Source organism: Anguilla rostrata, chromosome 1 (genome assembly GCF_018555375.3).
Source record: "Anguilla rostrata isolate EN2019 chromosome 1, ASM1855537v3, whole genome shotgun sequence".
Lineage (NCBI taxonomy): Eukaryota > Metazoa > Chordata > Actinopteri > Anguilliformes > Anguillidae > Anguilla > Anguilla rostrata.
The window spans coordinates 57,498,941-57,505,595 of record NC_057933.1 but is presented as its reverse complement, the minus strand read 5'-3'; the positions used below and the strand labels follow the sequence as shown (position 1 = coordinate 57,505,595).

The 6,655-nt window shown below is 38.7% G+C and overlaps 1 non-coding gene across 1 annotated transcript; it reads right to left on the bottom strand.

Moving 5' to 3' along the window:
• Positions 1-1,758: 1,758 nt before the first annotated feature.
• Positions 1,759-1,831, bottom strand: trnar-ucg (transfer RNA arginine (anticodon UCG)). Its single transcript has one exon. It is a non-coding gene; the product is annotated as a tRNA-Arg (tRNA).
• Positions 1,832-6,655: the final 4,824 nt, after the last annotated feature.

Sequence of the window (6,655 nt, the reverse complement as noted above, 5' to 3'; positions counted from 1 at the left end):
ATTTTGAAGCCGTGGAAATTCACGATTCACAAAACATAGCTAATATTTACGAACGAAAAAGCATACATCTTAAATGTTTGAAGATCATTTTGTTTATTTTAATGAATTATATATATTTAATTTTATTTAACCTTTATTTACCCAGGGTAGGTTCGCTGAGCACGGATGCTCGTTTGCATGAACCCCCTGCTTCACGCTCATTCGCACCTGGGAGCTGCCCAGTACAACTACAATCCTCTATTGTTGGCCACTGAGCAGCTCCACTGGAGGTAGAGAACATTTTTTAGCCAATTAAATCAGGGGATGATTAGGTGGCAAGTTTTTTTTTTTTTTTTTTGCAAGAGCTAGATCTGGGATTTTAGCCAGGGCAAGGGAACCCCCTACTCTTTGCAAATAGTGTCATGGGATCTTTAATGACCACAGTGAGTCAGGACCTCTGTTTAATATCTCATCTGAAAGAAAGCATCTCCTACAGCACAGTGTCCCCATCACTGCACTGTGGCATTGGGGTTTATTTGACCAGAGGGAAGATTGCCCCCTGCTGGCCCACCAACACCACCACTTCCAGCAGCAACTCAGTATTCCCTGGTGGTCTCCCATCCAAGTACTAAACAAGCCCACACTTGCTTAGCTTCAACCAGTCAGCAGGAGCAGAGTGCGTGGTGGTATGGCTGCTGGCCAGAGCCATTTGTACCCTTGGTTCTCTATATTATTATTATTATTATTATTATTATTATTATTATTATTATTATTATTATTATTATTATTATTATTATTATTATAGTAGTAGTAGTAGTAGTAGTAGTAGTAGTAGTAGTAGTAGCAGTAGCAGTAGTAGGAGTAGGAGTAGTAGTAGCAGCAGTAATTTTGCATGTTCGTTGGTTTGTTGTAATATGTATTGCCATTATTAGTGTGATTGTTGTGAATGTTAATGTTTGTCTGTAAATAATAATAAAAACATAGCTAATATTTGGTATGAAGAAATGTGATTACTTATTAAATGTGGTTATTTGTGAATATATTATTAAAACAGCAGCCACTACAAGAACAACAAATATATTTTAGGGTGATATTTAGCATCATTGAGGAGTTTCATATATGTACATTGATGTTAAAAATGACTGTGTAAGTGGATGACGGTGCATTAAAATATATTATTAAGAGCAACAATTAATGTCTATTCATTATTTTTTCTGCTTGGACCCTGAGCACCACCGTGTGACGGAGCTGAGCCATATGCACTGTCGGGCAAGTGAGGATTACAGTAAGTGAAAATACATTTATTTTTTTAAAATCCAGCAGCGTCAACAGTCAATGCCCTTGTTAAAATGTTCAGCACTCTGAATAGTGAACACAAGTGGTATTGCATGCTAGAGGCCCTCATTTCACCGACATATAAAATATTTTTTTTTAAATTTAATTGAATAATTATTATTGAAAATTATCAATTAACACTTTCATACATTACATTACTGGCATTTAGCAAACACTCTTATCCAGTGCAACATATGTAACGTTTTACATAGCATCCATTTATGCTGCTGGATATGTACTGAAGCAATCCAGGTGAAGGGTATAATGGCAGTGTCTTACCTGGGAATTTAACCTATGACCTTTTAGGTTACAAGACCAACTCCTTACACTTTATACTACACAGTCTCCCCAAAAAGGGAAGATCCACTAGTAAAATGGCAATGAGTCCCCATTAACATGGCTGCTTAATGCTAAAGCATTCTCATTACAGACACTGCATTTGAACAACCACGAAGGGACTCGAACCCTCAATCTTCTGATTCGAAGTCAGACGCCTTATCCATTAGGCCACGCGGTCATGTTCTGTATTTTGTATGGTGTCCAATGGACAGGGCTTGGTACCTAGCCAAGAAATTTCTGATCTCCAAACTGCTTGAAGGTAGGTTCCTTTGACCTTTAATTAAAATTTGATATACTACATATTGTTACATTTGATTGGATTTTCTCTAGTTAGAATGAAGGTCAGAATAGTGGGTTGAGGTGGAAATGTTTAAAGTACCTGAAAGTAACTGTGAAAACCTTCTATTCCTAGAGAACAGAGCAGGTTAAAAATATATTCTTGTTACATAAGATGCAAGGAGCACTGTAAGTTTGAAACAAGTGTTTTTTTTTAACTATCTGTTTTAAACAAAAAATTACTTTAGTTCTTATACTTTGTATGAAAAACCTTATGTCTACTCTAGTGGACATCATGCATTAAGTTGTAATCTGCTTGTGCAGCTTATGTTTTCATGGAGCCAACAAGCTTTTAACATCCTTTCACATGTCCTTAAAAGCAGAAAAAACCAAAAAACAATGTGAACAAATTATTGCTCTGTTTTGTAATATTTCATACATGAAAGGGTTGAATTGCCAAATTTGTTTGTAGGTAAGTTTATAGCAACCTAGTGGAATCAACCAACAAGTCAAAGAAAAATTCATATCAGGTTTTAAGATTAAGTAATTTATTAAATAATCCATCCATCCAAGGGTCAGGGTCACAGAAGGTTCTGGAACCAGCATGCATTGGGCAATAGGCAGGAATACACCCTGGACATTTCACCAGTTCATCGCAGGGCACACACACCATTCACTCACACACTCATACCTTTGGGCAATTTAGACTCTCCAGTTAACCTAACCTGCATGTCTTTGGACTGTGGGAGGAACCTGGAGGACATTCACATGGACACAGGGAGAACATGCAAACTCCACACAGGAGTTTGTTTACTGAATGCTGGTTCACTAGACGAAGGTTCACAGGCATATCCAGCATTACAAAATCGATTTCTGAACCAGCAACAACCTAATTTCATTTTAAAAAATTATTAAACCATATATTGCAACACTTTTTTTCTTGAAATAAAGGCCACAACTGAATCAATTTCAACAATTGTTTTTCTAAATTGTAGTGGTTTTGTTTTATAGGCCAAGGCAAAATGTATCAAGGCATATTACAGGAACATTGAGAAAAGAAAATAAAACATAAATGTGCATGGCAAACCACAAAATGGAAAAAGTAGTCATAGAAATACATAGTGCAATTTTTAAAAAAGTAATTTAATCAGTCAAAACGAATTCAGCACATTTCTCCCTCCTTTCTCCTTGGAGTGCACTTTTACATAGGCTACGCACTGTTGCTCTCCTTTTATCAATTCCACAGAGAACGTGCTGCTTCAGTGGTTTCTGGGACCGCATGAGCACAAATCAGTTACATTTCAACAATATAAACTTGAATAGAGATAAGACCTGGGCTGCGTTTCCCAGTTTCGATGTACCTTAATGTTCTACGAAGGTTTCTGAAGTATACCTTTCAAAGGGAGCGCGCTATTTTACGAGTGTTTCCTAGACTATACCTTAGCAGTTGCCTTAAGGGACAGTTTCACAGGTACGTCGTAAGTTGGAGCTGGCCTTCACTGTGGTGCTGAAAAGTGTATCAATCGATGCCATGCGAATCGATTGTCTCACTTGTAAAGGCGTATGAATGACGTTTTAATATAACAAGTGTTTTCATAATCATTTTACATCAATCTAATATTGCAGAAGAGGAAGCTATGCCTACTAAAGATCATCTGCTAATCTCTTTAAGAGTCAAGATGAGACCTTGTGATAGTTTCAATAAATACATATACAGTAGGCTACAAAAGGTAAAATGAAGAGTATCAATCGGGACATATAAGCCATAGTCTGGGACTTCTTGGAAGCCCAGGAAAAAGGATATAGGCTACATATGGGTGAATTATTTTGTTCTTATTGAAACAAAGGTCTAATGTTAATTTGTTTTTGGCACACAATATATAGGCAACTGTAGCAGCATATCCACTGATTCCTGCTGACTTTTCTCTGCAGTGCAAAAATGATCGTAGATGAAAGGCAAAAGCGCGTCTGTGGAAATTGATCATGATTAATTCTATACCGGGTATGCCTTATGAATAGGCTTACCTGTTAAAGTGATATGTTCATCCACATTGATTTGCTGTTGGATAGTCTTAAGTTAAGCAATGACGATAGAATCGTAAACAACCCAGCTCCAGTGTGTGAATGGTACCGACCCACTAAATACCCACCTAAATGCTGGGTTTCAAGAGAACATTGGGCATTCCATTAACCAAAGTATTACCCACTAAATCTGATCTGAATGGGGCTTTAATTACATATATTAATAAACATGTGACACTGTATTGTCTCCAGTAGGCTACTCACAACAACTTGTGTCTCCATATCGTCCCTACCTTAGCTAACAAGAACGTTGCAGTTAGAAGGCATAGGAAGTGTATGGGCTTCGTATTTAAAGTGACCAATCATACTAGTGAATACATTAGCATAAGTCTCCACCCCATCCCCGCCCCCACACTGACAAAAATCAATTCTAGTCCGCGCCAGGAGAAAGTGGCTCTTCGCGAGCTCGGAGAAATATTTTGCGAGCGAGTAGAACCAGCTCGCGCGCGGCTCATTGTTTTACTCTCGGTGTTGAAATTTTCGTGCGCGAAAGTGTTTTTGTGCTCGCGCAGTGAATATCTGCGCGCGTGTCTGCTTGTTTTACTCGCGCAGTGAATATCTGCGCGCGCGTGACTGCTGTTTTTTACTCGCGCGGTGAATATCTGCTCGCGCTGATTATTGGCATTAGATGCCATAGACTTGCTCTGGAAATCCGACTGCGTGAGCCGCGGAAATCTCACGGGAGCGAGGCGCTCAGTTTTCAGGGTTGATCTCCACCGGCTGCACATCTTCATGCATGATGGGAAACGACTTGCTCTGGTTTGAGCGAAGCGCCAATTGGCTCTGAAAAGCTGTCACCACCCACAAGGAAGTTATGAGACTTCTATCTTATCCATCATTATTCCAAGATAAACTTCATGAACTATCAGACAGACACCAAATTATTTTTATCAGAGTACTGACATTCACAATTGAACACTTTACACATTCCTTATAAATGCTGTCTTAATAAACATCTCTGCAATGGAGTTTATATCGAAATAACTATCAAAACCCCTGAATAAAATATGAGAAAGTAATTAGAAGACACTCTTGGTACACAAACTCCTGTATCCAATAATAATAATAATAAATGAAGACTTGATTCACATCCATTTGTAGTGAGTGTTATTATATAGTATTTCTAGCTGTTCTTGTATACCCCCAGTAAAACAAAGAATAATTAGCTGGCCAAACATTATCAATGGTCTCGAAATTATAATTAGCCAAAATTGCCAGATGTAGTGGGATTTCTATTGCATCCACTTCATCGGCAACAAAGAACGCGAACGCGATATCTGCCATTGGCTTTGCTCACACGGGTTTTATATTCTTAATAAACCAGTGATTTGTTCCAAGTCAGTGTGATCATTGACTCACACACAAACAAACTGATTTCTACAAGGTATGCAGTCAGAAAAGCCATATCTGTCACGGATTGTCGAGGGAATGGACCCAAATGCACAGTTAAAAAAACCCATGAACTCCAAAAGGGGAATACAGACTTTAATGACAAAAAAAAAAAAAAAAAACAGAAAATCCAAAGAGAGATGCTAAACGGGCAGGGCAGAAGCAGGTGAACAAAAACAGGCACGGGGAAACACGGGCAAACTCTCAGGCAGACACATGTGGAACCACGAGCGAAAACACAACCAACAAGGATCCAGCACCTGAGTCCAGGAGACGGGAAATTAAATAGACAGACACTGACGAGACACAGGAGGGCACCATGAACAATCAGGCCACGGAAGGGAAGGGGAAACGAGATAGCCAGAAAACAATGATTAGACAATTGAAAACAATCATACAATTAAACAGCGGGGAGCAGGACACAAAACAGAAGTGCCGCCATCTGCCGGCCCAACAAGGGAAACACAGACAGGAACACAGAACCATGACAATATCATCAGTAAGCTCCACTACGTAAAAATAATATAAGCTTATTTTTTTCACAAATTGGATTAGTATTATGGATAGGCCCTAATTTATTACCATCATGATGGGAATAGACAGGTGAAACGACAACATTCTCATGATGTGCTATGCATAGAAACGTGGTTTGGATAATAAATTTTCATAAAGTTAATATTAAGCTATGTTATTTGTGCATGCAGATGTAGGCTACTAGATGAGCAATGTAGTACAACTGTCGATTTAAAAAGCAAAATGTTGGCCTAATAATGCTAAAACTGTGAGAGGATGAGCGGAGCGCATCGCTAAGAGACAGCTACGAGTGCCTCAGACCACCCTTCTAAAGGTATACCTTTCAGAAGGTATACCTTAGCTAAGGAGGTGCTGGGAAACAGCTCGACAACTAAAGGAAAACTTTAAGGTATACGTTATGAGGCATTTAGCACTAAGGAGGCTCTGGGAAACGTAGCCTGATACATATCTTAATTGCCTCAAGGATGATCCCATTCATGTTTGTGGAGCAAAAGGGTGGGGAGCGGGGACAGGGAGTAAATAGATACATTCCTCTGATCATTCTAATGATATTGTTTGTTTATCAAAGATGATAATCGCAAAGACGAGATATCTGACAGTATGTTACAAAAATAATTAATGTCACTCTACCGTTACTATATTGTAGGAGGGCAGAAAACAATACAAATACAAAGAGCTTTCAGTGCAAATATTGGGAACTAATATTTACTGTACACTGGAC